This window comes from Peromyscus leucopus, chromosome 7 (assembly GCF_004664715.2).
Source record: "Peromyscus leucopus breed LL Stock chromosome 7, UCI_PerLeu_2.1, whole genome shotgun sequence".
NCBI classification, from domain to species: Eukaryota; Metazoa; Chordata; class Mammalia; order Rodentia; family Cricetidae; genus Peromyscus; species Peromyscus leucopus.
Genome location: NC_051069.1, coordinates 16,358,549 through 16,380,996, shown reverse-complemented (window position 1 = coordinate 16,380,996; position 22,448 = coordinate 16,358,549). Strand labels below are relative to the sequence as shown.

The following is a 22,448-nucleotide window of genomic DNA, read 5'->3' as shown; positions in this document are numbered from 1 at the left end:
TGAGAACACCAACCCCCAAGCTCTCCATCCGGGGCTTGTCTATGGTAGTCCTGGCCAGTTGGTACCAAGAGCAAGAGCTGAGAGCACACTGGTCCTTCTGTGGAAGCACGGGCCAGAGCAGAGGTAAGCCTGCTCACAGGAGGGTCTGACAGGAGGCAAAGAGTGGCCAGAGCTACAAGGAGGAGAGAGGCGAGGGCCTTCCTGGAGGAGCCTGTGGAGGGGAGGGACTCAGCCTGAAGGCAGGGGCATGGGCAGCCAAAGAAGCCGAGAAGAGCAAGTACGAAGTGGGAACGATGGAAGAGCCGTGTCTGAAGAAGGCCCGTGGAGGGGCCACGATGGTCCTGAGTGGGTCTAGAGGCTGAGTGAGCGTGCATACTCTCCACAGGACCTCCTCCCCCAACACGGGGCACCTTTCTAACTCCATGCCGAGATGCCACAGGGGGGCCGGACGACTCACAAGTACTGACAAGGGACACGTGTCTTTTCCCATCGAGGCTGCCTCTGAACCCAGGTTCCACAGGACAGGCACACTGGGGCCGCTGGATCCCCGCCGCTGTTAGGCAAATGGCAGTCTCGCTGGATGCTGTTCCAGGCGGCCCAGGAAAGGCCCTGGCAAAAACCCTGTGCTCCACGCGGCCCCACCCCATGCCCTTCACTTCGGTCCGCCCTCCCCCACCCCACTTCCCTGTATCTCCATCATGGTTCCTGTGTTTTTCGCCCTCAGCACTTTTCCTGAAAGAGAACAGCTGGGCTGCTGGAGTCACAGAGGAAATATTTTTTTCTGACTACATTGCAGATTCCCCTCCTCTATGAAAACTGATGCCACCATTGCAGATGGATTGACAGACAGACAGGGAGGTATCTATTTCCTCAACACCTTCTCCTAGGGCTCCGTTCTGGGGAAGGAACGGTGGTAGACGGGGAGGGGCTTGGAATTGGGGCCTTCAGAGCAGCGTCGTTCCCATTTTACAGATGAGGAAGCTGAGCCCCAAGATCCCCTAGCTACAGTAGCCACTGAGTTTACATCCACACAGAGGCGAGCGTTTAAGGAGGGTGTGCTGTGTGTCAGCACAGTGGCTGGTGGGAGCATGTGATGGTTCTGAGTCAGACACATAGTTGGCGACACTTTAAGGCTCAAATGTGCACATGGCTATCCTGAAAGATGTCCCTCCCTCCCTAAGTGAGACTTGACCCCACGACCTCACAGTTTTCCATACTCTTACACTGGGGTTAGGCTGCATTACCACACTGGTTGACTGCTGTAGTGTGCCTGGCCTGACTCCTGTGGCCAGAGGCAGTGGGGGGGGGGGGTGCAGAGAAGGCCAAGCCTATCTTGGCCTCTGGCCACCTTCTCTGGGTCTCAGTGACCTTACTGTGAAAAGAGGAACCAGGGTACACTGAGTCTCAGGGAACAAGTAATGTGGGGTTGAGTCACAGGGACCATGTTGGCCTGCCTGTGCCCTTTCCCAAGGGTCACCCTCCTCATCTAATTCTGCAGGATTGGAGATCTAGGGCAGGGCCCTGCTTCCCCTGCTAAACAGAGGAGCTGAAGAGAAGGACAACAGAGACCAGGCCTAGGACTTAAACCTGTTGTCACTACTAATGTCCCTAGAATCCTGCACAGTTTCTGGACCCTCACAAGGCTGCAGGCTCTCAGCTCGGCACCCATGTGCATGTGGAGGTCAGAGGTCAGCCTTAGGCGTTGTTCCTCAGGTGTTGTCTACCTTGTATTTTGAGACAAGGTTTCTCATTGGTCACCGAATGGACAATGACGGCTGGCCGGTGAGCCCCAGGAATCCACCTGTCTCTGCCTCTCTTACTTGGGGAATATGAATATGTACTTCCATGCTAGATTTTTTTTTTTTAAATGTGGGTTCTGGGGATTGAACTCAGGTCCTCACAAGCACTGTACTGATTGAGCTGCCTCACCAAACCTGTGGTAGACCTTGATCTGTGCAATTAAAATTCAAAGTTGGGGGGGGGGCACGGTGAGAGTGTGGTTCAATAAGAGAGAACGTGCCTAGCATGGGCAAGACCCTGAGTTCGATCCTCTACACTGGAAGAAAACAAAACCACACACACACACACACACACACACACACACACACACACACACACACACCAGGGAAATGCCTTCAAGAGGAGGAATTCCCTTCACTTGGAGCCGACATGGGAATTACAAGGACAGAAATCTCCATTTTGTGTAGACTCAGAGCCCTCCTTGGCTGCCCAGTGTGTGTTTTAACCACACAGTGGGAAGCTTTGGGTCGACATGTGGCCTATGAAATCGCTCACGCATCTAAAACAGACAGGCTGTGTGGTGATGCCTGCACTCAACATCAGCGCCGTTCTTTGGTATGACAGAGGAGCCAGATAAAGACATGTCTGGAAGTCAGGCTTGGGGGGGAACAAAAACCAGGGCACAGCCAAGGAAGAACCGAAGGACATGGCGTGGGGTGGGTACAGAGGAAGCCGGGGACAGGTAGTTCCCAAGTGCTCGGCCAGCTGGTGCCAGAGCAATGGGTGGGAAGGCTCCAATGGAGAGGTCAGAAACCAAGGCAACCAGGAGGATGGTAAGGGCTTTGTGGGGTCCCCTGGATGCAGCAGCTCCCAACACTTCATGGTGGGCAAAGCGGAGAACAGGAGGGCAAAAGAAAGGAACTCACTCCCCACTCACACCCTGTCACACACGGCTCACAGCAGGAAGTGATGGAGAACAGGAGGGTCTGGAAGGTTTAGTTCCAGGTGACCTTGCCTTCTCATAGGCAACCATAGAGATGAAGGGACCCGGATGCATCTGCATGATATGAGGGGGCAGAGGTGTTTGCAAACTGTAAAGTGGTGTGCAGATGAAGAGAAGGGGCCAAGCCTTCCCTGGAGCTCGGCTGTTGAAGCACCAGGGGGCCAATTCACTGTTTTCCAGTGTGGTGTGTAAACAAGTACACAGCATGTGCACCTGTGTGTGTGCGTGTATGTGTGTGCGTGTGCGCGTGCGTGTGCGTGTGCGTGTGCGTGTGTGTGTGTGTGCGTGTGCGCGTGCGCGTGCGTGTGCGTGTGCGTGTGTGTGTGCGTGTGCGCGTGCGCGTGCGTGTGCGTGTGCGTGTGCGTGTGTGTGTGCGTGTGCGTGTGCGTGTGCGTGTGTGTGTGTGTGTGTGTGTGTAAGACTTAAGGCTTTTGGAAGCCTAAAAGTGAGGGGGGTTTTCAAGATAATCTTAAGAGCCAAAAAAAAAAAAAAATGAATATGTGTCAAAAGGAATAAAGAGGCTTAAATGGCTCCCAGGTGGGTCACAGAATATAAGAGTCCTTGCTGTTATTTTTTGATTGTCTCCATGCTGGGAAGACAGGCAGAGGGTCGCCATGGCAACTCTGGGCATCCAGCAGGGGGCAACCTGGACCCTGCAGGTTTTGTCTGGGTTGAACAGTGAGTCAGCCCGTCGGAGTTCAGAGGCCAGATCTGGGTCCAATCCAGCCAGGCAGGACCCTTGTCCTGAATCCCAGTCTCCCCCTGTTCTGGAAGTCGCTTGAAGGGTGAGGAAGGGACAGACAGGAGCTGTGTCGTGGAGAGGTCAGGTCAAAGATGTGGTAGTCTCGGGATGGGGGCACAGTCAAGGCAGTCTGAAGGGTTGCCACAGAGGGGAGACGGGTCATGTGTGGGCAACACAGAGGATGGGGTAAGGATGGGGGTAAGGGAGGTGATGGGTAGGCTGGTGTGTACAAGCTTGGTTCTGGTAGCTGCCCTCAGCCACTCCCGAGCTTCGGCTGAGCTGGTGTTTCCTGGGCTGGATCTAGAGTACTTTAGTCTCAATGGTGGGCTTCACAGGTCAGGATCAGCCACACTGGAAAAGCAGCTATGGTAGATCCATCCATGCATGCACACTCATGCACGGAAGCATTTTTCCCTCTGAGTGTGTAACTGCATGGATGTCTGTGTACATATGGAGGCCTGAGGCTGATATCAGGGGTCTTCCTTGACTGCTCTCCACCTTATTTATTGAGGCAGAGTCTTTTAGTTGAATCCAGAGCTTGCCCGTGTTTAGCTAGCCAGCTTGCTCTGGGGATGCAGGGAATCTGCAGGGATTAAAGCCTTCTTGTGCGTTCTGAGGATGTGGACCCACTCTCGGGCTTGCATGGCAAGAACCTCATCCATAGAGCTATCTCCCTAGCCTCACGGAAGTCATGTCTAGGGAACAAACTGGAGGCAGAAGGAGCTCTCTGTTTATGGAAATGTAACTGCAAGTTCTGCCTCTGGCACCCCTGCATCCCAGGGCGGGACAGTCAATCAATATGTTCTCAGTAAGAGAATGAGTGACAGAGACTGAATGAACAGTGTTCAGAAAGCTGCATGGGAACCTACGAGGCAGTTAACACCTTCTCTCCACTAATTTGCAGCCTGGTATTGAAAGAGCTAAACAAGCTAATGAAACCCAACTGATCTAAAAATGGCAGGTGATAGCGTTTCTGGGAAGCTCAGGGAATCTGAGTGTTGCATGACCTGGGCCATACCCAGAACTATGGACAAGCAAGATCTAGAAAACACAGCCCTGGTTCCTTCTGAAGGTCAAATAACCAAACCTCAAATGTGTGTGAAGTTGTGGTTGGTACTGGGACCATCTTGACTGAAAAGGTTTCTTTCAGTCATGATTGGCACTAACAAGCAAGGGCCTGATGCACGTGCTACCCCTCACACATGAGTCTGGAAATCACACCGTGCACACAGCTTCACATGGAGAGCAAGCACATGAGAGCTTCAGTGTGCTCGATCAGCAGAATCCCCCCAAACAAAAGATGGTGGTACCGGTCTGGTCAGCGCCACGCTGGCCTCTTTACCTGATGAACTGGTCAGCTCTGTCCAGTCTGTGTCCGGGCAAAGGGGCTTGGTGTGTGCAGGTCTAGAAGTCTTTGGGTCTCTGGATTGATCCTCAGGGATTCTGGGCTGAGGTTGAGCAAGAGAGGCCTCGGGGTGCTTCTTAAATTCTGGAGAAGTCAGGGAAAGCCAGAGTGGAAAATCCAGAATCCATTTCTCCTTCATGCCAGATCCCAGAGGGAGGCTCACGTGACACCTGAAAGGCAGGCACAAATAGACCGGGGAGTCAGCCAGCATGAGGGTAGTCGTTATGACTGACTGCGGGCGAATCTTTTGCCTTCTCTGAATTAAGAACACGGTGAGACAGAAGCATCCCTCCCAGGGCCACTGTGGGGATCGAATAAGAAGGCAGACACAAAGTGCTTCATCCAGGAAAAGGGCCAGAAAGAGTTGGTACTGCTCCTGCTGCTGAGGGGGATTCACAGGTAGAAGGGGTCTCATTCCAGACTCCCTGGAGACTCAGAAGTCACTCCGGGCTTCCGGAAGTGCACTGTGAGATGGCGGCTGACGGCTGTTCTCCCTTCTTAAACAAACCCACCATCTCTTGCCTGTGGCTGTAGCTGTGGAAGGCACGTCGAGTGTGCGTGAGTGTGCGTGTGCGTGTGCGTGTGTGTGTGTGTGTGTGTGTGTGTGTGTGTGTGTGTGTAGCACAAGTAAATCATTTCCCCCATGCCAATATCCCCTCTGGGTGACATCTGCCACTCATCTACCACAGATGCTCCGTCTTCGGTCCTTCCGTGGCTGAGTTCCTGTGGGTCAGAGCAGGGCCACAGCACACAGGGCCTGGCCAGTGGGGAAAGGCAAAGGCAGGGAAAACGGGAAAGGCCCTCACGCCCTCTGTGGTGTCCTGAGTTGGAGGAGAGGTGTCCTCAGAAGCCTAAGGTCAGAGGTGGTGATGGGGACTGAGCACTTCCTGATAGAAGACTGAAGCCCAAAGAGAAGTTGCCCAAGGCCACGGCCCTGTGGCTGTGGACTCAGGTCTAGAGTCGAGGTGGCTCTGGATTCCAGGTGTCTTGAAACCCAGGTGTCTGTTCTGGTCCACTTGGGCTTGAGTGGTCCAAAGCCCTAAGCCATTATCCCTTTCACTGTTCCCTACACACCAGGTCTTACTTACTCACTGATCTTAAACTCCAGGGCAGACCTATGTCAGGGAGGGTGGCATCTTCCTGTGAATCGAGAGGCAGGTCCCCAGCCAAGTGGGCTACCCAGACCCCCTAGGCCCTCGTGGTGTTGAATGGAACATTTGTTGAATAGAATCGAATTTACTGTTCGATTGCAGGAGATGTAATTTGATCTGGGTCTTATGAAGTCCTTAATAGAGTTAAGGTATCACCAGGATCTGCTGCTTTTTCATTTGTTAAAAGAGGTTCTGAGCTGGAAAAGGGACTCGGCAGAGTGAGGCACCTGTCTGTTCTTCCTGCCCCAGCTGCCACCATGCTATACCCTGGGGAAGCTGCCATCTGTCTCCATTACAAAGCTAAAGGTCTTCATCTCTGAAGTAGGGATTGTCAATGCTGATGATTTATCGGAGGGACATGGCCAGAAAAGGGAAAGGAGGGAGGTGGGTCCCCCTGGAGTTGGAGGCCCGGGGGAGAGGAGCTCACACTCATTAGGTACATTCTGTGTGTTTCCTTCAGTTCACTCAGTGCTCACAGCATCCCTGTGTGGCAGGTGCCTGAGGCCATCGTGAAGAGATGTTTACCAATTCTCTAGGTGATTCTTTTTCTTTAAGCATGTGGTTAAGAATTGTAGTTCCTTGTCCCCTTTGGAGTTACACGTGGCTCATGACATGCTTTGACCAATGAAACTTCAGTGGAAGTTACAGGAGTCAAAAGAGAAACTGGTCACGCTTCTTCCTGCTGTCATGGCAACTGTGGATATCGGCGTTAAAATGGTGGAGAGCCATCAGCCTGGGGTCTTGAGTGACAATGAGAACCAGCTAGTCCATGGAACAGGCTGAGAAAGGAGAGCTTCTGTTGTTTGAAGTCCTAGGAGTTTAGTCATCTAGTCTGACTGGCACAGTGCCACTGTGCCCCCCCACCCCCTTCTCCAGATGAAGACGTGGAGGCTGAGGAAAGTTCAACAGCGTGCCGTGGGAGCCAGAATGGGTAATCGGGGAAGACAGGGCTCAACCCCAATCCACGTGATACCAGGACCATGTCCTTTCCAAGCGAGACTCTGGTGGCTACCCTAGGCTGGTCAGATGTGGTCAGACAGTGTCCCTAGGCAGTGGGGACAGGGTCTGAACTCACTGTCCACATCTCATCTTCTACTCCTTGCTGAGCACTGTGCCCCGCAGCCTTCATAGTGGTCTGCCGGGCACAAATGATGGTGAGGCCTGAAGGTCAGAGGTCAGAGGCTGGACACACTAACAGTGCTGCTCCCTAGGAGAGTGACCTTGGTGAACTGCAAGCCTTTTCTGAGCCGCAGTCCTCTTACGAGTCAAATACCGCTGCCCTACCCTCTGGTTATTTCAGAAACTGAGATTTTTGGCACACAGTAGGACTCCACACTCTGTTGTTGCTGGAGGCAGGCCCACTGCCCCACCTTCCTACCCCACAGCTTCATGGGGAAAATGCCAGATGTCCCTCCTTCGGAGCGCCTGGGCAACACTTTTATCTCATGGGCTCCTCCCTGGCCCCTGGAGACCGGGCAGCAGTGTGGTCTGACCTGCCTCATGCCTGGGGAAGTGGGATAGGGTCATATCTGGTTCTATGTCCCAAATTTCCTACTTGTTGGCCACCTACTCTTCTTCCTGCCCAGGCAGTTCCTCCCCAGGGCTTGGTCACACCAAGTCCCATACCACACCCTGCTCAGGTGGACAGTCCCCCCAGGACTGGGGCCCTCCCGCTAATCCACCTGTTGCTGGAGTCATGTCCTGAGCTACATACCGAAGCAGCACCACAGAATGGGATCTGCTTGGCTCTCTCCCCAGGGGCATGGGAAGCCCCCAGGTTGGTGCTATCGGTCCATTGCAGGGACTAAGGTTTTAACAGTACGGCCTGCATATTCTACTTTTAAATGCTCTCTCTGTCATTTTCAACAGCGCTCAGCAGCCAGGCACAGAAATGGGAGAGAACAACCCTCAGAAAGGGTTCAGGGAATCAGAGACATCAGGCAGGAGGCAAGGCACGGTCATGTGACTTAGGGAAACCATTTCCTCAAGGCCAGAACTAGTGATCAGAAGGGATCTGAGGTCCTGCTTTGGCCCTGGGCTGAGCCCTTAGCCCTTAGATCAGAGTGGCCCCTGATCCATCCTCAACAGCCCAGACAGCCAGCGGCTCCCTCAGAACAGTCAGTCTGACTCCGCCACCCTCCCTCCTCGGCTTCTTCCACCCCCTTCCCCTGCCCTTTTTCCCTTCCTAAAAACACAGAGAAATGGGATTCAGAAGCCTACACTGCCTGCGGAACATGGTTCAGCCTCCCAAAAGAGGAAATGCCAATGTGCGGGTTCTCATGGCAACTCCAGCTCCACCCCCCTGCAGCCGCCCAGCGCCCATCTGGTGAGATCCGAGCAGGGCGCATTGACTCAGCCGGCCCGGGGTCTGGCTGGGGCTGCCATGCGGGCCATGTTGGATCCCTCAGCTGCTCTTTGGCAGCCTGTGCAGGGGACCAGAACGTGGGCTGGTACTCAGGAGCCGTCTCAGCACCAAGTAGGGCTCTCTGTGGCCAGCAATGAGCGGTGCTTCCCAAGGTGGGCCTCACCCGTCTCTTGTTCCCTCCGTCTCTACTCTCTGATGTAAACCCTGAGTTTGGGAGTTCCCGGAAGTGCGTGGGGATCAGAAGTGGAACCAGGGGCTATTTTTCTTGTCCCGGGCAATGGTACCATAATCACCTGCCCCACCCCACCAAGCAATGGTGAAGGTGCCCAGAGGCCTGACCTCCGAGCCATGGAATGAAGAAGCAGCCCCAGCCTTACTGAGATGCCCTAGGGCACCGCCCCTCCCTAGCCGCGAACCTCCCGTGCCCACCGGGGCAGTGCCTGCCAGCCTGCCTTATAGACAGCCCTGCTTTTCCAGGCCAGCTGGCATCTCCGTAACTAATGTAGTGGAAACTAGTGCCAGGGTTGGGGACTGCAGGGCTGGTGGCTGAGGAGCAGTTTTCTCGGGCTTGGCACCCACCCTGCATCCTTTGCTGGGGCTCTGTGGTACCAAGAAGCTGAAGAGAAGAAGCAAGTCCCTGGTGATTCCCGTCTCCTCCTCACCTGACCCCAAAGGGGCCTCCTCCGACTTCAGCCCTGGGCCATCTTCTTCCCTGGGTGGGTGTGGCCAGGTTGAGGATGAGGAGTGCGGGTTGATCTTTCTGCTCCTCTTGTACCCATTCTCTCTGGAGGCTGTGCACCCCGTTTTCTCTGTGAGTTCTACTTACATCTTTCTTGTTTCTAACTCTCCTAGCAGACATTTCTGTACATGTCAGAGCCAGAGAACCCCAAAGGCAGTGGGCCAGACCCCACAGGAACACATGAACGGGTCATAGAGTGTAGAAACTACACAAGGTCAAATAGCAAGTCTGGGTCCTGTAGGGCCGAGAAGCATAAGCCCTTGTCTCCCCTCCTAGGCCATTTTCAGAGTCCCAAGCCGCTGCCTCCAATTATGTCTCCTCTCGACTGAAAGAGGGCTGGATGGGTAGGTGGGGGCAGGGAGCAAGGACTGTGGAACAGATGGGCTTGGAGGGAGGGGGAGGAGCCCCGGAGAACCTGGAACTCTTACAAAGTTGCGAGTTAAAACATTCTTCACACTCCCGCCTCCTTTACTGTGCTGATGAACCAAGACGTGACAAAAATGTGTCAGATTTTTTAAAAAACCACACACATACACAAATGCCAGGCCTGTATCTGCCGCCCGCCCAAGCTTGGCCCATCTGCTTCCTGGGGGTGGAAGGGAAGGGAGCCTTAGCAATGGCACCCCATTCTGGACGCCTCAGCCCCGGCTCACAGTGGCCCCGGCCATGTCGGGAGGCCGAGAGGGGAAGGCCTCGCCCTGCCCAACTGCCCGTGTCTCAGCTGGGCTCGCTGCGGCATCCAGCACATGCCCTCCTCTCCACTCTGAGTTGGGTGTAGCCTCCCTGTCACCTGCTTCAGCTGGGGGACCAGAGCTTGGGGAGCGCTCCCTCAGTGTACAGGTGGCAAGCCGAGTCTCAAAGAGTCGGTTCACCCAACAAACACCGTCTGAGCACACATTTGCTCTTCACCTCAGACCCAGCAGGCAAATGGGATTTTAGTGTTGGCCAGAAACACAGGCACGCTCCCTGGCCGAGCCGGGCCAGAGAGGCACGACTCAGCAGTCAGCATGTAGATAGGCAGACCTCCGAGGGAGAAGACGGCTGGACGGGCAACTGGGTCTGGAGAGACACTCAGCTGGGCCTCACTCCACTGTGAGTCAGCTTCAGCACGAAGTTCAGCACCCCGGAGTTGTGGGCAGGCAGGGATGAGGGTCACTTCGGCAGCTACTCGAGCTTGGGCTGGAGAAGGCTGTCAGTGGTCCCGGGATCAGACGTGACTATGGGCACAGAAGCAGCTTAGAGAACAGCCATGCAGAGGACAAAAAGAAACTCCTCAAGGCTGGAGGCTTGACGGTGGGGTAGGGCGGGGATTAGACCCTGCCAGGCCTGGCGGGTTCCTGAGGGGACTGTTGAGCATCCCAAGCACTGCTAGAGGACAGGATATGGGCGTGTTGTGGTCAGATATGCAAGAGAGGCTTCACGCCTCAGACCAGTCATGTTTCTCTGCAGTACCTTTCTTCATCCTCGTTCTGGAGTCCAGCCTGGCCAGGCCCCATGCCAAAGAGGCTCCTTTTTTGTTCTGTGTGTTTGTTTTCGAGACGGGGTTTCTCTGTGTGGCTTTGGAGCCTGTCCTGGAACTCGCTCTGTAGACCAGGCTGGCCTCCAACTCACAGAGATCCACCTGCCTCTGCCTCCTGAGTGCTGGGATTAAACACGTGTGCCACCACCGCCTGGCTAAAGAGGCTCCTTCTTAAGAGCCTGGTTCAAATGCCTAAATGCCACCTCTTCTGAGAAACATCCTTGAACTTGCTGAGACAAGCAGATGCAGTGGGCCCCACATGGAACTTTGTCACCCTGAGGACTCCCGAGCAGGGTTCCTCAGGGACCCTCATCAGCTCGGTCACCCTGTCCTTTTCCCATTGCCACACTGATCTCAAAGGCATCTGGCCAGACACAGTCCTAGCGTGGACACAGGGCTTCAGAAAGGACAAGGAGACTGCCTCACAGCAAACAGCAGTTGACATGTTGGGGTCAGTTCAGAACGGCGTCACCCCCATCTGAGTCCTGAAGCTCTAGGGTCCTGCGGCAGAGCAGTGGGTAAGCTGGATGGGGTAGGCTGTGGTGTACCGTGCTGGAGAAATGGGCAAAGCTGCCCATGGCTGGGAGATTTCTAACGGAAGTCTCTTGGATCGGTTACTGTATATCCAGGCAACCTGACCTTGAAAGCTGGAGGCTGGGGGAGGCTGTGGGCAGCCTAGCAGCAGAGGCCCAGCCTCCTCCAGGGAAGTGCTGGGAGGTGGAGACAACTTAGTGGAGGGCAGAAGGGGCCTGGCACCCCGTCCAAGGGTGGGGAGGTCCTGGAGAGTCAGCAACTCCCTCCCCACCCCACCCCCACCCCCGGCGGTATTCAGAAGCAAGCTCCTTTCTGAGGAGCAAGAACGGGCTTGGTCTCATCTCCTGGAGCCTCAGTCCCCCATTGCAACGTGGGATTCCTGTGTCAGCTCCACAGGGGTCACTGGAGGCCTAGAGACAAGCCCTGGAGGATGTTCAACAGAACAGAGTCCCATGGTCCCAGGACCAAGGAGGAGGTGCCTCTGATTCCTCAGAGGGCCTCTGTCATGACCTGAACACCCGAACACCCCAAGGCACTTTGAAATCCTGGGATGAAGTTCCACCTGAACCCCACCTCCCATGGAGGACTATGAGCCCCAAGCAGCAGCAGCATCTCCCTTGCCCCCCAGGGACCACACACGGACACCTGCCGTGGCTGGAAGTGCTCAGGAAGTGTGGCTGGAAGGGACTTTCTCCTCGGTGTCAGTGGGAATGGAGGGAGGAAAGCCTCGCCTCCCTCCTCCTCCCCCCACCTCAACATTCTCCTTCCTACTCATTAGAAATCCATCTGAGTTAATGGATTAATTAAATGATTTAATATATGCACAGTGTTAGAGCAGTGCTTGACACAGTGAAAACTCAGTATTAGTAGTCAATGATACAACGGCGCCGAGACTCCTCGTTCACATACGAGTGCCGCAGACGGAAAAACTGCTAGCGGTCATATACTACTTAGTATGAATTAGTTTAAAAAGACACCTTGTTTTCCAGCTCGCCTTAACCTGAGGCCAGCCAGTTTGGGGCTAAGAACCATTTTGGAGTCTGTAGTGTGGGAGGCAAAATAAGCAAGGTATGGGCCTCTGTTTATCCAGTCTCAGGAGGGAGACATCTCTAGCCGAGGTGGAGAAGGGGGAGTGAGTGGCCTTCAGGGACTAGGGTGTGCCCCCAGCTCTCCAGGGTTTGGCAGGGTTTGGGAGCTGGCATGCACAAATGTAGGGAAGACATCTCCTATGCACCAGGGCACCCAGGACAGGCAGAGGGACTAGGGAGGGGCTCTGGGGGCAGTTGAGACCCAAACTCACTGCCTGCTCCCCAAGGTGCTGAGGAAGCAACTGGAATACAGGAAGTGAGATGGACAGGGGTGTGGTGAGACTGGAGATGCAGGGTGGAAGGGAGCTGAGTAGGTTTCCAAACAGTTCTGGATGGAAGGCTGGATAGGGTCAGCTCCTTCCACCCCTGCAGTTTTCAGGGGCACACCAGGATGCCGGGGTTGGTCTAACCCCCAAGATGACAAGCACTGAGAACATAGTCACAGAGGAGAATCCAGTGAGCCTCTGGTTGACAGGTTTCATGACAGAGTTGGGATGCAATTAAAGCATGCGGCTTTGTGGTCAGACTTGCAGTAGTTCTTAGCTTGGAAACTAACAGGAATGTGGGAAGCCCAGGATCTGGTAGGGCAACATTGGCTTTTCCTAGCCCAAAGCAGCATGTAGAGCCTCACTAGGGAGGGAATACAACTATAGATGATCCCTACCCACTCTGGAAGATCCACACCCACTCCAGGGCAAGCTACCCTTTGGGTCTCAGGTTCTGTCCATGAAATGGGGATAATAGTGCCTACCATGCTATCCAAGGCTCCAAATATGATCCAGTATGGTCACTATCTAGTTCCATGGCTGGTCTCCCCTCCAGGACAGCCATGCCTTCAGCACAACATGCAAGGCACAGGCCAGTCTTCTGCCTTACAGGCCCTAGGTTCCTTGTTTGGCCTATGGCTGCACAATGGGAGGGTCATGAGGTCCTTTCATGGCAGACATGCCTGTTCTGCCTCCCCCTTCCTGGGCACTTCCTGATTTTGACACTGGCACACCCACATGCCTGCTGTCAGGATCCTGCAGGGCCTGAGGTGGGCAAAATGGGACTGGATGGCAGACACATTCACACCTTTCCAGCTCCTTGCCCTAGTGATCAGGGAGATGTTCATATGTCCCTAGCCTGAAGGCTCCCAAGGCTCACAGTGCTTATGATGAGTAAGGTCACATTTGTAAGGGGACAGCATGACACGGCAACTCCTTCCCCCTTCTCAGCTGCCCCTGCCATTTCCAATCCAGCTCCTGTCCCAGGAGGCCTCTGAGCACAAAGTACAACTTGACTGGTTGGTTGGTCTGCAGTGAGCGAGAGAGGGGATTTCCTATGTGGGTCATCAGGCAAGAGGGGTGGAGCTGGCTGGGGGCCTCGGGGACAAGAGGGCAGGAATCTGAGCCCAGGGTGTCTACTTCTAAGTGGTGATGAATGAGGGGCCTGCTTGCCTCTGTGTGGTCTGTAACTAATGCCTCCAGCAAAGCCTGCATTCTCTGGCTCCAGATGGTGAGACAGTTTTGAAGCTGATAAACCCACTCTTGGGTGAATACATGTGTCCTCATGATCACACAAGTGCACACACATGTCAGACATACACACATCCTCTGCTGGGAGAGGGCAAGTGCCACATAGGCCTCTGCGTATAGACAACCCAAGGCCCTTTAGGCAGGCAGCCATGATGTCACCATACTCAGAAGGCAATGGCTAGCTTCTGAAGAGGGCTGATAGGGTTTCTGGGGCTCGGAGGTCACCTCAAAACCCAAAAGACATTTGAGGATCTGTCTCACCTCCATAAACATCAAATCCTGGGCTAAGGCTTCCCCTTGTGGCATCTGGAACACACACACACACACACACACACACACACACACACACACACACACCCTTATATCCAGCTTTAACCAAATGCACCATTCTGTCGTCATTCGGCAGACACCGGTGACACCCATGATCAGGCCCTGGCAGAAAGAACAAGAGACTGGCTGGGTTCCCAGGACTGTGCCAGGGTGAGTGAGGTAGAACGTTGGTGCTGCAGGGGTCGGGGTGGAGAAGCTTCCAGCTGAGAACTCCCCTGGATGGATGCTGTCTCCCAGCTAAGCAGGCTGGGCTGGCCAAAGCCCACCACCTTCTCCTAGCACGCCGCGTCTTCTAGCTGAGCCAAATCCCCACTCCAAGCTCCCTTCGGAAACAGCAGCAGCTTCTTCTGCGTCTCCTCTACCTCCTCTTACGGTGGACCCTCCCCCACGGCATCTTAGCCAGACTCCACTTACCACAGACACAGGGTCATCCTCGTTACATGGCTCTGGGTCCAGAGACCTAGGCTCACTGGAGACAGGCCACACACCCTGGCCCCTCAGACCCCAGAGGCTGAAGTGGGAGGGGCCTGAGGGGTGCAGGAGTGTCTGTTACCCTCTGTACCATATGCAGAGTGTCGAGAGCGACCCACTAGTCCCAGGGCCCAGGTAAGGCTGTTGGACAGGGAGGCCCAGGAAAGAGCTGGGCAGGGGGTGCCACCACAGGGCCAGCAGGACTAGGTCAGCCTTGGCCTCAGACTGCAGCACTCAGGATGTGCAGCGCTGAGCATCTGTTGGGAGGATGGGGGAGGCTGAGGAGCCCTTTCTGGAAGAATGGACCAGATCTATCCCCACCTACTCCCCAACCCGGTGTGTAGTGTGTGTGTGTGTGTGTGTGTGCCCAGCAGTTGGAGCAGGGAGGGAGGAGGCTTCGGAAAGCCCTGGGAAATGAAGGAGAAATCCTCCCAAATCCCCGGCTGCCTGCCGTCACTAATGGCTGAAATACGCTCTTGACAAGAAGGTGAGAGACCTTGGATCCTCCAGCTAGCCCTGCCACCAGGAGCTGGGACTCCAGGCCCAGCTGAGAGGAGAAGTCGAGACCTTGGCTGGTCAGGGGTTTGTGGCCCACCATGAGCCCCCCTGGCTTTCCAGATGTCTCCTACTAGGAGTACCTCGTAGGTTCTTGTACAGCTGCTCTGGGTGCCATCGAGAGGGCATGCAAGGGTGGTATATTCACTGACAGGTTCTCAGAGATGGCTGGGCAAGGCCTAAGCTGTCCCCTCAAGGCCCATGTCTTTCCAAAGTGCCAGCTACCAAGAGGTCCCCAGCAAGTTAACAGGGCCTGTCTCCAGGACTTGGGAGGGCCTTGTGAGGCAGCAGGGAGAGGCAGGCCTAGGAGCAGGAGTCCCTCTAGCCTCTGACTACGGTAGGAGAGAAGGAGGTAACCCTTTAGGGCTGCTGGCCATGCCTGGGCTCTTGCGTCCCCACATAGCCATGGACTCCTGCTCCCAGAACCCCTACTGAACCCTACCTGCTTATGCAGGTGAATGAACTTGCATGCACTGGACCCATAGGTGCACTTGCCTGGAGCCCGTGAGCATGGGCAGGGCTTGCTTGCTGCTCTAGTGGCCATCCTGGGCCCCAGGGGTGAGAGGGAAAGATTTTCAAGACTGGTCACTGGGTGTCTAAGCCAAAGCCTTAGAAACTGCTGGGAGACCCAAGTTCAGAAGGAAGCTCCTCACCACCTCTCCAGGCTTAGTGCCAGGCCAGTGTCCCACTGTGACCCCACATCAACACTTCTCTCTCAGGCCTATCCACGACCAGTCTCTGCATGGCATATACCCCAGCTCCATGCGGAACCCTAGGAGCTGGAGCCCCGCCCCCAGCCAAGAACTTCCACATGCCACAGAAGGGTGGAGGCACCTGCTGCTGCTTACTGCCTAGGTGGGACTCCAGCCTTCCTGGCCTGAGTCTCCCATTCTGCCTGTCACAGCAGATGCTGTGCGCTGAAGGACTTTCACAGCTGTGGAGGCAGCCACCACCCCAGCAGTCCTCCAGGCCAGCTCTAGCTCACAGCATCCGGCTCCTAAGCCCAAAGCAGCCCCAGCTTGGCCTCATTCATGCCCTCAATGGCTGGCTTTGTTCCCAGGCTGGGGAACTGCCCACCCATGAGTGCTGACCTGCCTGCCCACGTAGAGAAGATGCAAAGCAAAGCTGGCCACTTCTGGCTTACTTACGGTGTGTTCTGGGCCCGCTCTCCCTGGCTCAGAGTCCTCGCATAGACTGTTCCCTCTCCCTGGGTTTGTTTGCCCCCTCCCCAACAGTCTGAACACAGCTGCTTTTCCATAAGTGGAGTTCAAATGTTTCCATTTCTGGGCAGCCTTCTTCCTCCAATGCATCCATCCCCACCGATCACTAGCATAGCCTGAGACAGTTCCCCTGCCCTGGTCAGGCCTGCCCAAGCTTCTGTCCCCAGTAGGCTATGGGCTCCCTGAAGGCATGGCCATAGACCTTAGTACCCAGTACCCGGCGAGCGTTGATTAAGTGAATGGAAGATGTGGACAAAGGGCATCTTGGCCAAGTCCCAGCTCTGCACTGAGACCTCAACTCCAGGTCCTTGCTGTCACATACCAGTCCCTGTTCAGCATACACCTCAAACCTGGGGAATCTGAGGTACGATCGAGGCCTTGTTCTCGGAGTGTAGCTCCCCGGGGCTGTGGACACACCGCAATACATGGAGTGCTGTTGTTACCACCCTGGTGGCTAAGGACTGAGTACCTGATTCAGGAATGCCTCCAGACTGGGGGCTGGGGTGCAACTGCCCACCCTGGAGCTCCTCATGCACAAAGAGATGTTCCTAGATGAAGTGATTTGGGGCAGAGGCAAGCAGAGGCTCATGGGAGATCTTGGGACCCACACAGTCTGCTTCCTGCTGCCACAGCTTAGCTCTGCAATCACCAGCAGCTAGTATGATTTATTTGCACCTCAGTTTCCCCTATCTGTAAAACAGAAATGGTGAGTGGAGGATCACACGCTTATAAAATTCTTCTAACGTAGCCTGGCACGTATGAAGCACTCAAAATGCAGCTGGGGCTGGAGATGGCTCAGGCAGTGAAAGGCTTTCCCTGTGAGCACAAGGTCTGAGTCGGGCCAACAGAATGCGTTAAAACAAGCCCAGGCATGGTGGCTCTCACTTGGAATCCCATGTGCTAGGGAGGCAGAGACAGGCAGATCCCAGGGCTCAATGGCTGGCCAGACTAGTCTACTTGAGAGCTCCAGTCCAGTGAGAGATTGCCCCTCCCCAAATGCACACACACACACACACACACACACACACACACACAGAGTACCTGATAAACAATACCCAATGCTATCCTCTGGACTCTACATGCATGTAGACACATGTGTCTCTACACACATGCACATACATACCTGCCCCCTGCCCCCCCCCACACATACGCATACAGACTTGCACTGCTGTTTTGTTTTAACGCCGGTCCAGGTGTCACGCCCTGGATAGGCCACAGCCAGGGGCAAGGAGGAGGCAAAGGTGGGCTGCCGAGAGTGACTCAGTCTGTCGGTAGCGGTTGGCTTGGCTTTCTCTGCTCCCGGAACTGGAGGATCTGTCTAGTCATGTGGGTAGCAGTGTATGGAGGCAAACAGTACCACGAGAGGTTGCTGACCCAAGGACTCTCTGGGTTGGAAGAAGAGCAGAAACCTGAAGCAGATGGACCAGGAGGCTGCAGACTGGGAACATCCATGCCCCACAGGGGAGCCATGCTTGCCTTTCTGAGGAAGGGTTGTACAAGCCTGAGTGAAGCCGGCTCAAGGGAAGGGAGGCCATCTTCCCTGCTAAGGACAGTCCGAGTGGATGCTCTGTCACCTCCAACCATCCAAGAGACCCTTGATGGAGTCTTCTGGGGACTACAGGGGCCTTAGGCGGAGCAGCCAGGACTTGCCCAGAAATGTGGAAGCTGCTCTTTAGGCCGAACAGTCACGGAAGAACGGGTGGGGGGTAAAAGTTCCGGGAATGGGCAGGATGGTGGAAGCTCCGGGTGAGCTCTGGTAAAGGGCCACAAGTGTCTGTTGGAAGAGAGGGTGGCAGAGCCCAGTGGCGATGAGGGGTTGGCTTTCTTCAGATCAGACCCTCACTTCCCCCTCCTTAAGCCCCCGCCCCCGGTTAGCGCACCAGTGTGACATTAACAGCTGACATTCATAAGCCACAGCTCCTCTTCTTGTCTGCCAGACGGGGCTCAGTCCGGAAGAATTGCTAATTACGGTCACGATGCAGAAATATCAGTGAGAGAGTGGCCGTCCTGGGACCACCTGCTAGAGGTGAAGAGACTGCTGGGGCCATCTCTCCCGGACACTGTGAGTGGAGGGAAGGAAGGAGAGCCTGGCTGTGGGGAAGGGCGGGAGGAAGGAGAGCTCACTGTGGAGAGGGGAGCATCTGCCAGCTCCGGTCACCCATTTCCTAGGCAAGGTCTTCTCTACCAAGGGCCCAGAGCTGGGTCTGCACCAGAAAGGGCATCTGCCCCAGGCCCCATTTATCAGGACTGCAGGCCTGTCTCAGCCTCTCTAGGCCTCAGTCTCACCTTCTGCCATATGGGTACAATAGTTCTAGTCTTGTCTGCAATATTGTGTAATGGAGGGGCCAGAGCCAAGCCTTGGGCGGGTGCTCCATAGGCAAATGAAGGAGGGTTATGGACTGGGGCAGACAGGGATTGAAGCAGAGGTGCCAGGGCCACCAACAAGGGGACGGGCATGTCCCAATTTAATGAACTCTCAGAAGCAAATACCACTAACGCCCTCAATCAAGTACTGAACTGTGATCACAGTTAACTAGACGCTGACAGTCCCCACACCGATGATAGTCTGCTGCCCCTGAGCCTGGGAGCTGGGAGGGCTTTTAAGACTTCCTGACCATACACAAACCCTGACCAAACTCACCCGCAGGGCAGCCCTTTGCTTGAGAGAGCCTAAGAATGCCATATGTGCGATCAGAAAAAAACAGGCTCACTGAGAAGCCTCTGAGATGGCCGGACAGCAAGCATGCGAAACGCAGATGGTCACATATGAACTGGCATGATCAGGGTTACTTACATACATGTTCAGGTTCTATGAACATATACGGCCAAGAAAGAGGCAAATGCCAGATATACACTCAAATATACACTCAAAAAACATACCGCAAACACACAGACACAGGGAGACACATATATATGATCTGGTGTACAACACACACACACACACACACACACACACACACACACACACACACACACACACACACAGCATCCGAGGCTCCAAGCTGGGCTCTCACTGGCCCTTGAGGCCCTCTCTACTGAGAAGGAAATAAAAAGCCCCATGCTGCCCGTAGGCACACGTGGCCTCTCTAGCCTTGGCAAACCGAGCGGCAGTGATTAGGCTGGCTGGGAGGCGAAGCCCAGCGTGGCCTGAATATTTCACGGGAGATTTTGCTTCACAGAAAATCCCTTCTTCGCCTCTGTGCATGTCAGGGTATAATTACCTATTAAGTGGCAGAGCAGGAACCCAAGGGTTGGCCCTGCCTCTGGTTCTGCACAGCCCTGCGAGCTCCTGGCCAGGCCTGTCCAGGTTCTCAGCTGCCTGAGCAGAGAGGGCCGCTGGAGGAAGCGAGGCAGAGGCTAGGCCTGGTGGCCTCGATCCTGTCCTCAGAAACTCACTTCCTCCCTTCCCAACTCAGAGAATATGCTCCCAGGGATGAGGGTCAACCCAGGGGGATCCCCTCTAGAACGCCCTCTCCCCCATCTCAGGGCATCCAGAATGTACCCTCCATCGCCGGCTAGCAATCAAGGGCTGATGTGGAGAGGGGTGTCGGCGCTCTAGGGCCTACGTCCAACGCGCATCCGAAGTAAACGAGATTTAGAGCCAGCAAAGACACACTTCAGAACAGACCCAGGAGACTGCAGACAAGGTTTCCAATAAAGACCTGTGCACACATGTTCACAACAGCTCCAAAGTCAAAACTACTCCAACGCCCAGAACGAGCACATAAACAGGTGTGGCGCGTGTAGTGACCCATTGTGCAGCTGTGAACATGAACAGAGGTCTGGTGCACCCCAAGGCTGGTGCACAGTCCGACAGAGGAACAGGAAACAGTGGTGCTGAGCGCCCCACGTGCCTGTGATTCTTACTTGAAACCAGAATGTATTATATTAGTGGTTACCAGGGAACATAGAGGACAATGGGGAGGCCGTGCTCATAGGTACAGGGTCTCTTCTGGGGTGATAAGAACACCCTAGAATTAGACAGTGACTATGGCTGCATAATCTTATGGATAGCCTAAAAACCACTGAACTATCTGTTTCAAAACGGTGGTTTTTATGGTATAAGAATTGAATCTCAGTGTTTTTTGTTTGTTTGTTTTTTAAACAAGTTGCTTAAAATGGAACAAACATACCCACATGGGGCCTTTAATACTCTGCCTCTTGCTTACACTTTCGTCTCCCTTCCAGGCATGGAAGCCCCTGAAGGGTGGAGCCCAAGACTCAGGCATGGTCCTAGAGTTGCCCACCAAGGGCAGGCACTAGGCCAGAACAGCGGCCACACCAACACACTACCCAGGGGACACTCATGTGCTGTGAACCCCCGGGCTGGCACCAATCCAGAGACACAGCTCATGATGCTCATAGGCTTTAGTCCACGCCCTAAAGTCAGGTGACAGGCTGGAGGCAATACTCAGTGGTGACCCAGAGGGGCAGATTATTTTCTGTCCTGTGGCCTCAGCATCCAGCCTGCTCACTAGCCTGGCCCCTTTTTATAGGTGAGTGTCCCCCAGCCACTTCTAACCTTTTGCTCATATAAACTCTTTTTGAATTCTTCCTTAGCCCTGCTCTCAGGTATCAGGCATTTCCTCCTTCCCCGGAAGTCTCCCTTTCTCACTTCCTGCCCACCCCCAGGGTTTCCTCCCCTGAGCACATGCAGTATTTTTGGGAACTTGAGTGCACTAGTCTGCGGGCTGACCCGGGACCCGGCAGGCCTCCAGCTAGAAGCAAGGTGGCTGGTCACCCATCAAGGAGCACCAGGCCAGGGGAGGAGAGGGACAGGAGAGGGATGGGTGGCAAGGAGGGGTGGCGTAGTGGAGAGAGAGAGAGGTTGCTTTTAGTCTCAGGGTCCCAGCAAGACTAAGCCAGAGTCTAATGCATAGGGAGAGGGGTGGACGTTGGTTACCTTTATACATACACCTACAACACAGGTCAGTCATGAGCAGAGAGGTAAGGGGAGAGGGGAAATCCCACTCGGGCAAGCAGCCCCTCCTTCTGTCCCCAGAGCACAGTGGCAACAGCAACGGGATGAGACCACTGTATACCCAGGGCTGTCTTAGTTAGCCGCCTTCTTCAGTGTGCCCTGATCCTGTGTCTACCTTGAACCTGACTCTGAAGGCAAAAACAAGCCTTAACTCTCCAGGCAGGGCAGGTGGTCTGGCCCTCAGAGACCTGGAGGAGATTCCAGATGGCTCACACTCTCTCCTCCCCCTCCTCAGGGCTGGAGGACAGATCTGAACTGTGGGTGTGGGAGACGGCTCTCAGCTGAGTGACTGACAGCTGGGTCCAGGGTGGATCATCGGTGGCTGATTTTCTGACCTTCCGGACACAAAACAGGCCCCTCCTGGTACTGCACGTAGCAAGTACCGAATGGATGCCAGCGCCTTCTCTGAGCCCCACTCCACCTCCCCTCACGTGGTCCAATCGCCTTCCTCTCCAGGCAGAGCCCCGAGGCTGTGAACTGCCAGCCGCACTCGACAGTCTTTCTTAACCCAGATACACCTCGGCAGGCGCCACTCAGTACCCTCCGCTGGCTGCCAGCTACCCCTCAGAGGTGTGAGCTGATAATGAAGACGTTAGCTGTAAGCTGAGGTGTGGTTCCCTGCCAGGAGTATTTTGGTCTTTCCGGGTTGGTTTTGGAAATGGGAAAACCTTCCCAACCTAGCCAAATGGCAGACAGGGATGCAAAGGGGGGGGGGGTGTAGGGGGCAGTTGGTGCCGGAACCTTCCACCTCTCTGAGAGGAACAGGGTATAGATCTTCTGGTTTTAGAAGCATCCCAAGAAGGTGACCCTACTAACTGAGATATGAAGTACCCTTTGAGCCTCAGTTTCCTTGATGAGTAGAATAGTAACCTCCCAAGACGGTGTTGCCATCTGACCTCAGTGAAGCTAAGGCCGTGTCCTGGGCACAGAAGAGCACCTTAGTCCCTGACTTCCCTTCTGTCCTGTCAGCCTCCCCACCCCTTGCTCCTCACACTGCCCCCCAACAACCACGGAGTCTACTGTCCCAATTCCCGAAGTCTCTTCCCAGGCAAAGGTCAACAGGACGGCAGAATGATGGATATGAGGCC

The 22,448-nt window shown here is 54.8% G+C and overlaps 1 protein-coding gene and 1 long non-coding RNA gene across 2 annotated transcripts in view; both read right to left on the bottom strand.

Moving 5' to 3' along the window:
- Positions 1 to 4,911, bottom strand: part of Lingo1 (leucine rich repeat and Ig domain containing 1) — a 35,136-nt gene extending 30,225 nt beyond the window's left edge. Inside the window, exon 1 of the mRNA XM_028865043.2 lies at positions 4,828 to 4,911. The gene's annotated coding sequence lies outside the window, so the exon portion shown is untranslated. The remainder of the gene's footprint in view (positions 1 to 4,827) is intronic.
- Positions 4,912 to 4,930: 19 nt separating this feature from the next.
- The window catches only part of LOC119088318, a 148,366-nt gene continuing 130,848 nt past the window's right edge, over positions 4,931 to 22,448 (bottom strand). The window contains exon 5 of the long non-coding RNA XR_005091949.1: positions 4,931 to 5,060. This is a non-coding gene — a long non-coding RNA (uncharacterized LOC119088318). The remainder of the gene's footprint in view (positions 5,061 to 22,448) is intronic.